The sequence below is a fragment of the Syngnathus leptorhynchus genome, unplaced genomic scaffold, assembly GCF_054491065.1.
Source record: "Syngnathus leptorhynchus isolate UIUO unplaced genomic scaffold, UIUO_Slep HiC_scaffold_46, whole genome shotgun sequence".
NCBI classification, from domain to species: Eukaryota; Metazoa; Chordata; class Actinopteri; order Syngnathiformes; family Syngnathidae; genus Syngnathus; species Syngnathus leptorhynchus.
In genome coordinates this window covers 225,001-234,950 of record NW_028232013.1, presented here as the reverse complement: position 1 = coordinate 234,950, position 9,950 = coordinate 225,001, and the positions used below count along the sequence as shown (strand labels likewise).

At 60.0% G+C, this 9,950-nt stretch overlaps 1 non-coding gene across 1 annotated transcript in view; it reads left to right on the top strand.

Moving 5' to 3' along the window:
- The first annotated feature begins 9,882 nt into the window (after positions 1–9,882).
- LOC147038607 (18S ribosomal RNA) overlaps positions 9,883–9,950 on the top strand; it is a 1,907-nt gene continuing 1,839 nt past the window's right edge. The window contains exon 1 of the ribosomal RNA XR_015063779.1: positions 9,883–9,950. This exon is cut by the window's right edge and continues 1,839 nt beyond it. This is a non-coding gene — a ribosomal RNA (18S ribosomal RNA).

The following is a 9,950-nucleotide window of genomic DNA, read 5'->3' as shown; positions in this document are numbered from 1 at the left end:
ACCGGGCTGGATAAAAAAAAGAACCGGGCTGGATCAAAAAAGAACCGGGCGACCCGTTAAAATTGCTTAGCCGAGGTCCTGGAAGCCTAACCCGGCGTGATCTTGCCCGAAATTCGGCCTCTATACTTCCATTTTAGGTACCAGGCGCTCATAGTGTGTTGGTCCCACTAGTCAGTGTACTGGTCCCACTCGCTAGTGTACTGGTCCCCCTAGTCAGTGTACTCATCCAGTTACCCCCCGTTTTCCAAAACACCATCGGCACGTATAAGGGGGGGACTCCTGAGAGAGATGAGGTATATGGCAGCGCAACACCAATCCGCTCCGCGCTGGTTCCCATGTCGGCTACGGATGAATAAAACCAGCCTGTCCCCCCTGGAGCTCACGAGACACGGAATTTTTTCTAAGTGCCAACGGCTCTTCCGAGCAAACGTGTCCGCTCCGGCTGGTTCCCCCGTCGGCCTCGAATGACGAAAAATGCCGGTCTCCGCCCGGAGCTCATGACAAACGAAAAATTTTCTAAGTGCCAACGGCACTAGCGAGCGAATGTGTCCGCTCGGCGCTGGTTCCCGGGTCGAACCCGGAAGACGAAAAACGCCGGTCCTCGCCCGGAGCTCATGACAAACGAAAAATTTTCTAAGTGCCAACGGCACTAGCGAGCGAATGTGTCCGCTCGGCGCTGGTTCCCGGGTCGAACCCGGAAGACGAAAAACGCCGGTCCTCGCCCGGAGCTCATGACAAACGAAAAATTTTCTAAGTGCCAACGGCACTAGCGAGCGAATGTGTCCGCTCGGCGCTGGTTCCCGGGTCGAACCCGGAAGACGAAAAACGCCGGTCCTCGCCCGGAGCTCATGACAAACGAAAAATTTTCTAAGTGCCAACGGCACTAGCGAGCGAATGTGTCCGCTCGGCGCTGGTTCCCGGGTCGAACCCGGAAGACGAAAAACGCCGGTCCTCGCCCGGAGCTCATGACAAACGAAAAATTTTCTAAGTGCCAACGGCACTAGCGAGCGAATGTGTCCGCTCGGCGCTGGTTCCCGGGTCGAACCCGGAAGACGGAAAACGCCGGTCTCCGCCCGGAGCTCATGACAAACGAAAAATTTTCTAAGTGCCAACGGCACTAGCGAGCGAATGTGTCCGCTCGGCGCTGGTTCCCGGGTCGGACCCGGAAGACGAAAAACGCCGGTCTCCGCCCGGAGCTCATGACAAACGAAAAATTTTCTAAGTGCCAACGGCACTAGCGAGCGAATGTGTCCGCTCGGCGCTGGTTCCCGGGTCGAACCCGGAAGACGAAAAACGCCGGTCTCCGCCCGGAGCTCATGACAAACGAAAAATTTTCTAAGTGCCAACGGCACTAGCGAGCGAATGTGTCCGCTCGGCGCTGGTTCCCGGGTCGAACCCGGAAGACGAAAAACGCCGGTCCTCGCCCGGAGCTCATGACAAACGAAAAATTTTCTAAGTGCCAACGGCACTAGCGAGCGAATGTGTCCGCTCGGCGCTGGTTCCCGGGTCGAACCCGGAAGACGAAAAACGCCGGTCCTCGCCCGGAGCTCATGACAAACGAAAAATTTTCTAAGTGCCAACGGCACTAGCGAGCGAATGTGTCCGCTCGGTGCTGGTTCCCGGGTCGAACCCGGAAGACGAAAAACGCCGGTCTCCGCCCGGAGCTCATGACAAACGAAAAATTTTCTAAGTGCCAACGGCACTAGCGAGCGAATGTGTCCGCTCGGCGCTGGTTCCCGGGTCGGACCCGGAAGACGAAAAACGCCGGTCCTCGCCTGGAGGTCCCAGCAAAATCGGCGAAAAAACGACTAAGTGTCAACTTTCGAAAAAACGGCTAAGTGTCGACTTTCGAAAAAACGGCTAAGTGTCAACTTTCGAAAAAACGGCTAAGTGTCAACTTTCGAAAAAACGACTAAGTGCCCACGGCTCTGCGGGGCTTGTGAGTCCGCCCCGCGCCGGTTCGGCGGTCGGCCTCAAAAAGCAAAAAATCAGCCTCTCTCCCTGGAGCTCACCAAAAATTTGTCGAAATTTTTCTAAGTTCTCCTCGAGGTACCAGGGGGTGAGGTACCCGGGCTAAGGTGCAGTACCTTTTTTGGTCTTCAGGTGCGCCAGAGTACAATGAAATGGTCCCAGTAGTCAGTGTACTCATCGACTTTCCCCCCGTTTTCCAAAGCACCTCGTTTACGAGTATGGAGGAGATGGTGCTGGTCTCCCCACGGCGTCGGACACGCCGTCCTCGACAGCACAAGGTCGGATAGAAGACCTGGAAAGCGCCGTGGCACGCGCTGGAGGTGGGCACTTTGGCGAAAAAACGACTAAGTGTCAACTTTCGAAAAAACGACTAAGTGTCAACTTATGAAAAAACGGCTAAGTGTCAACTTTCGAAAAAACGACTAAGTGTCACCTCTCTGAAAAAATGGCAAAGTGTCGCCTCTCTGAAAATTTTCTAAGTGCCCACGGCTCTGCGGGCTCGTGCATCCGAGCCGCGCCGGTTCTGCAACCGGCCTAGAATGACGAAAAATAACGGTCTCCTCCTGGAGCTCAGAGCCAATTGTGGCGAAAAAGTGGCAAAGTGCCCACGGCTCTGCGGGCTCGTGCATCCGACCCGCGCCGGTTCTGCAGCCGGCCTAGAATGACGAAAAATAACGGTCTCCTCCTGGAGCTCACAGCCAACTTGGCAAAAAGTTTCTAAGTGCCCACGGCCCTGCCGAGCTTTGGCGTCCGCCCAGCGCCGGTTCCGCAGTCGGCCTCCAATGACGAAAAATAACGGTCTCCTCCTGGAGCTCACAGCCAACTTGGCAAAAAGTTTCTAAGTGCCCACGGCCCTGCCGAGCTTTGGCGTCCGCTCAGCGCCGGTTCCGCAGTCGGCCTCCTATGACGAAAAATAACGGTCTCCTCCTGGAGCTCACAGCCAACTTGGCAAAAAGTTTCTAAGTGCCCACGGCCCTGCCGAGCTTTGGCGTCCGCCCAGCGCCGGTTCCGCAGTCGGCCTCCAATGACGAAAAATAACGGTCTCCTCCTGGAGCTCACAGCCAACTTGGCAAAAAGTTTCTAAGTGCCCACGGCCCTGCCGAGCTTTGGCGTCCGCTCAGCGCCGGTTCTGCAGCCGGCCTAGAATGACGAAAAATAACGGTCTCCTCCTGGAGCTCACAGCCAACTTGGCAAAAAGTTTCTAAGTGCCCACGGCCCTGCCGAGCTTTGGCGTCCGCCCAGCGCCGGTTCCGCAGTCGGCCTCGAATGACGAAAAATAACGGTCTCCTCCTGGAGCTCACAGCCAACTTGGCAAAAAGTTTCTAAGTGCCCACGGCCCTGCCGAGCTTTGGCGTCCGCTCAGCGCCGGTTCCGCAGTCGGCCTCCTATGACGAAAAATAACGGTCTCCTCCTGGAGCTCACAGCCAACTTGGCAAAAAGTTTCTAAGTGCCCACGGCCCTGCCGAGCTTTGGCGTCCGCCCAGCGCCGGTTCCGCAGTCGGCCTCCAATGACGAAAAATAACGGTCTCCTCCTGGAGCTCACAGCCAACTTGGCAAAAAGTTTCTAAGTGCCCACGGCCCTGCCGAGCTTTGGCGTCCGCTCAGCGCCGGTTCCGCAGTCGGCCTCGAATGACGAAAAATAACGGTCTCCTCCTGGAGCTCACAGCCAACTTGGCAAAAAGTTTCTAAGTGCCCACGGCCCTGCCGAGCTTTGGCGTCCGCTCAGCGCCGGTTCCGCAGTCGGCCTCGAATGACGAAAAATAACGGTCTCCTCCTGGAGCTCACAGCCAACTTGGCAAAAAGTTTCTAAGTGCCCACGGCCCTGCCGAGCTTTGGCGTCCGCCCAGCGCCGGTTCCGCAGTCGGCCTCGAATGACGAAAAATAACGGTCTCCTCCTGGAGCTCACAGCCAACTTGGCAAAAAGTTTCTAAGTGTCACATCTCTGAAAAAACGACTAAGTGTCAACTTTCGAAAAAACGGCTAAGTGTCAACTTTCGAAAAAACGGCAAAGTGTCACATCTCTGAAAAAACGGCTAAGTGTCGACTTTCGAAAAAACGGCTAAGTGTCAACTTTCGAAAAAACGGCAAAGTGTCACATCTCTGAAAAAACGGCTAAGTGTCGACTTTCGAAAAAACGACAGAGTGTCGCCTCTCTGAAAAAACGACTAAGTGTCGACTCTGAGAAAATGGCAAAGTGCCCACGGCTCTGCGGGCTCGTGCATCCGACCCGCGCCGGTTCCCCAGCCGGCCTGAAATAAGGCAAAACCAGCCTCTCCGCCTGGAGCTCAGAGCCAACTTGGCGAATATTTTCTAAGTGCCCACGGCTCTGCGTGGCTACGGCGTCTGCCCAGCGCCGGTTCCTGGGTCGAACCCCGAGGACGAGGAATGCCGGTCTCCGCCTGGAGGTCCCAGCTTAATCGGCGAAAATTTTCTAAGTGCCCACGGCTCTGCCGGGCTCGTGCATCCGACCCGCGCCGGTTCCCCAGCCGGCCTGAAATAAGGCAAAACCAGGCTCTCCCCCTGGAGCTCAGAGCCAATTGTGGCGAAAAAACGACTAAGTGTCAACTTTCGAAAAAACGACTAAGTGTCAACTTTCCAAAAAAACGGCTAAGTGTCGACTTTCGAAAAAACGGCTAAGTGTCAACTTTCGAAAAAACGACTAAGTGTCGCCTCTGAAAAAACGACTAAGTGTCGCCTCTCTGAAAAAACGACTAAGTGCCCACGGCTCTGCGGGGCTTGTGAGTCCGCCCCGCGCCGGTTCGGCGGTCGGCCTCAAAAAGCGAAAAATCAGCCTCTCTCCCTGGAGCTCACCAAAAATTTGTCGAAATTTTTCTAAGTTCTCCTCGAGGTACCAGGGGGTGAGGTACCCGGGCTAAGGTGCAGTACCTTTTTTGGTCTTCAGGTGCGCCAGAGTACAATGAAATGGTCCCAGTAGTCAGTGTACTCATCGACTTTCCCCCCGTTTTCCAAAGCACCCCGTTTACGAGTATGGAGGAGATGGTGCTGGTCTCCCCACGGCGTCGGACACGCCGTCCTCGACAGCACAAGGTCGGATAGAAGACCTGAAAAGCGCCGTGGCACGCGCTGGAGGTGTCACTGTGGCGAAAAAGTGACTAAGTGTCAACTTTCGAAAAAACGGCTAAGTGTCAACTTTCGAAAAAACGGCTAAGTGTCAACTTTCGAAAAAACTGCTAAGTGTCAACTTTCGAAAAAACGACTAAGTGTCGCCTCTCTGAAAAAACGGCAAAGTGTCAACTTTCGAAAAAACGACTAAGTGTCAACTTTCGAAAAAACGACTAAGTGTCACCTCTCTGAAAAAATGGCAAAGTGTCAACTGCGAATGTGGTGGTGCATGGAAGGAAGTGGAGGACGGCCGCCTCCTTAAACACAGGCCGAAGAGGAGCGTCAGGGCCGGCTCCTTAAACACGGACCGAGTGTCGCCCTTAACACAGACCAAGCGGAGGACGGCCGCCTCCCTAAATACAGGCCGAACCGGAGCGCGAGGGCCGCTCCTTAAACACGGACCGAGTGTCGCCCTTAACACAGACCAAGGGGAGGACGGCCGCCTCCTTAAACACAGGCCGGAGAGGAGCGTCAGGGCCAGGCTCCTCAAACATGGACCGAGTGTCGCCCTTAACACAGACCAAGGGGAGGACGGCCGCCTCCTTAAACACAGGCCGGAGAGGAGCGTCAGGGCCAGGCTCCTCAAACATGGACCGAGTGTCGCCCTTAACACAGACCAAGGGGAGGACGGCCGCCTCCTTAAACACAGGCCGGAGAGGAGCGTCAGGGCCGGCTCCTCAAACATGGACCGAGTGTCGCCCTTAACACAGACCAAGCGGAGGACGGCCGCCTCCCTAAATACAGGCCGAACCGGAGCGCGAGGGCCGCTCCTTAAACACGGACCGAGTGTCGCCCTTAACACAGACCAAGGGGAGGACGGCCGCCTCCTTAAACACAGGCCGGAGAGGAGCGTCAGGGCCAGGCTCCTCAAACATGGACCGAGTGTCGCCCTTAACACAGACCAAGGGGAGGACGGCCGCCTCCTTAAACACAGGCCGGAGAGGAGCGTCAGGGCCAGGCTCCTCAAACATGGACCGAGTGTCGCCCTTAACACAGACCAAGGGGAGGACGGCCGCCTCCTTAAACACAGGCCGGAGAGGAGCGTCAGGGCCAGGCTCCTCAAACATGGACCGAGTGTCGCCCTTAACACAGACCAAGGGGAGGACGGCCGCCTCCCTAAATACAGGCCGAACCGGAGCGCGAGTGTCGCTCCTTAAACACGGACCGAGTGGAGGACGGCCGCCTCCTTAAACACAGGCCGAACAAAATGACACAAAGTGTCAACTGCGAATGTTGTCCATCCAAGGAAGGAGCGTGATGCCCGGCCGGCTCCTTAAACACAGGCCGAGAGTCGCCCCGGACGGTCCGCCTCGCGGCGCCCGTCTGCTCGGATAAAATGACACAAAGTGTCAACTACGAATGTTGTCCATCCAAGGAGGGAGCGTGATGCCCGGCCGGCTCCGAAAACACAGGCCGAGAGTCGCCCCGGACGGTCCGCCTCGCGGCGCCCGTCTGCTCGGATAAAATGACACAAAGTGTCAACTGCGAATGTTGTCCATCCAAGGAAGGAGCGTGATGCCCGGCCGGCTCCTTAAACACAGGCCGAGAGTCGCCCCGGACGGTCCGCCTCGCGGCGCCCGTCTGCTCGGATAAAATGACACAAAGTGTCAACTACGAATGTTGTCCATCCAAGGAGGGAGCGTGATGCCCGGCCGGCTCCGAAAACACAGGCCGAGAGTCGCCCCGGACGGTCCGCCTCGCGGCGCCCGTCTGCTCGGATAAAATGACACAAAGTGTCAACTGCGAATGTTGTCCATCCAAGGAAGGAGCGTGATGCCCGGCCGGCTCCTTAAACACAGGCCGAGAGTCGCCCCGGACGGTCCGCCTCGCGGCGCCCGCCCGCTCGGATAAAATGACACAAAGTGTCAACTACGAATGTTGTCCATCCAAGGAAGGAGCGTGATGCCCGGCCGGCTCCTTAAACACAGGCCGAGAGTCGCCCCGGACGGTCGCCTCGCGGCGCCCGTCTGCTCGGATAAAATGACACAAAGTGTCAACTACGAATGTTGTCCATCCAAGGAGGGAGCGTGATGCCCGGCCGGCTCCGAAAACACAGGCCGAGAGTCGCCCCGGACGGTCCGCCTCGCGGCGCCCGTCTGCTCGGATAAAATGACACAAAGTGTCAACTGCGAATGTTGTCCATCCAAGGAAGGAGCGTGATGCCCGGCCGGCTCCTTAAACACAGGCCGAGAGTCGCCCCGGACGGTCCGCCTCGCGGCGCCCGCCCGCTCGGATAAAATGACACAAAGTGTCAACTACGAATGTTGTCCATCCAAGGAGGGAGCGTGAGGCCCGGCCGGCTCCGAAAACACAGGCCGAGAGTCGCCCCGGACGGTCCGCCTCTCGAGGCGCCCGCCCGCTCGGATAAAATGACACAAAGTGTCAACTACGAATGTTGTCCATCCAAGGAGGGAGCGTGATGCCCGGCCGGCTCCGAAAACACAGGCCGAGAGTCGCCCCGGACGGTCCGCCTCGCGGCGCCCGTCTGCTCGGATAAAATGACACAAAGTGTCAACTACGAATGTTGTCCATCCAAGGAGGGAGCGTGAGGCCCGGCCGGCTCCGAAAACACAGGCCGAGAGTCGCCCCGGACGGTCCGCCTCTCGAGGCGCCCGCCCGCTCGGATAAAATGACACAAAGTGTCAACTACGAATGTTGTCCATCCAAGGAGGGAGCGTGATGCCCGGCCGGCTCCGAAAACACAGGCCGAGAGTCGCCCCGGACGGTCCGCCTCGCGGCGCCCGCCCGCTCGGATAAAATGACACAAAGTGTCAACTACGAATGTTGTCCATCCAAGGAGGGAGCGTGAGGCCCGGCCGGCTCCGAAAACACAGGCCGAGAGTCGCCCCGGACGGTCCGCCTCTCGAGGCGCCCGCCCGCTCGGATAAAATGACACAAAGTGTCAACTACGAATGTTGTCCATCCAAGGAGGGAGCGTGATGCCCGGCCGGCTCCGAAAACACAGGCCGAGATTCGACCCCGGACGGGCCGTCTTCTCCCGGCGCCCGCCCGCGTACGCCCCCCATCCCCGGTCGCCCGTCTGCTCCCGGCGGGCCTCCGAGTACCCCCTCACCCAACTGACCGACTGGCACTCATGACCCGCCTTGGTAGGGCCCCCATCGGCCTCGGCTCGTCCGACGTCGGGTGGACGGTTCCTACCCACTGCGGGTCGCACTCTAGCGCCCCGGCCGCCGCGTGAGCGTGCGCTCCCCGCGCCGCCCCGCAGGCCCCGGCGCGACCGTACTGCGGCGAGACCGAGACGACCCGGTTTGGCATCCATCCCACCTAGCCACGATCCACGGAGGCCGAGCGAGCGGCTGAGTGTCGGGCGCCGCGCGTGCGAGCGTCCGCCGGCCGCGCCGGTCCTTCCGCGAATGTCGTTTCTCAAACCCTCCGGCTTGATAGCGGCGGCACCACGGGAAGCCGTCCACACACACCGTCCGACCTCTATCCGAAAAGCCTTCCCGACCAACCGCGGTCGCGGGGGCGTCTGTCGCTCCGCATCGGGGGGGCGTATGGCTTCCGCGCTACGCGCTGCGGGCTCGGGGGGGCCGCAACGGCTGAGTCTGACTCGGCCGGGGCGCAGCTTCCCTCCCGGCAGTCAGCAATAGTGCCGATCGCGCCTGCCACCAGCCCCCTCCCCGACGGGTTCGTCGGCGCCGGCTGGCCGCCGTCCGCCTTCGTTCCCCGAGGGTTCCCAACCAGCGCCGATCCAACTCCGCATCCTGGCCGCACGCAGTGCGTGCCTCGCGCGGGTAAGTCGCCGGCGCAGCGCCGCAGCTCCCGACCCCCGCGTACGGGAATAGTTGAGGGCCTCAGCGGGCCGCACCGACCGAGTCCGACTCGGGCCGGGGCGCAGATTCCCGCTTGGGTGACCGAACGTTCTCTGCTCGGGCCGGAGGGCCGACGCCCGTCCCCCCCCGTCGTCCCCCACGGACCGCCTCCGAGGCCACTTCGCACGGCTCATCCTCGGCTCCCTACCAATGCTTAATCGATGGGGCCGCCCGGCCGGATTCGCGCCACCCTGTCCACCGCGAGTCTCCCCAGACTAACCCGAGTTACCGCCCAGCTCGCCTAACCTTGCACTCGCTCTGCCAAACGGTCGTGTAGTCGGCGGGCCGTCCTACGGGTCGCCCTCCCTCCCCAAACGCGCGGCGGGATAGCGGCAAGGCGGCGGCGGCGGCCAGCGGCGTCGGGGCGCTCGCACCGGAGAAGAGGCGTCTTACGAGGCCGGGCGCAGCTCCCTCTCGTTTACTTGCTGAGTAGCGGCGCTCGAAGGTTCCGCGGCGAGCGCGGCTCATCCCATTGAATGTCCCTGCACCAGGCTCCATCGAAGGGCCGCCCGGCCGGATTCGCACCCCCCTGTCCACCGCGAAGTCCCCTCGACTAACCCGAGTTACCGCCCAGTTCGCCTAACCTTGCATCGCCCCGCCAAACGAGCGAGTTGTCGGCCGTCCTGCGGGTCGCCACCGGCCCCAAACGTGCGGAGGGATAGCGGCAAGGCGGCGGCGGCGGCCAGCGGCGTCGGGGTCGACCTAGCACCGGAGAAGAGGTGTCTTACGAGGCCGGGCGCAGCTCCTCTCGTTTAGGGGTCCGCGAGGGTCGCATTCGAGGTTCCGCGTCCTCGGCTTCGGCTGCGCCGGGTCCAGCCCGATCCATCTCACCCCGCGGCAGCGTCAGACCACCTAGAGCCCCCGCGAACCGCGGCCGGCGTCCGGAAAACAGTCGCGCGAGCCCCCGCTCCGGCGGGCCGGCGAGCGAGAGGCGCTACCCAGCCACCCTCTCTCCTACCTGGTTGATCCTGCCAGTAGCATATGCTTGTCTCAAAGATTAAGCCATGCAAGTCTAAGTGCACA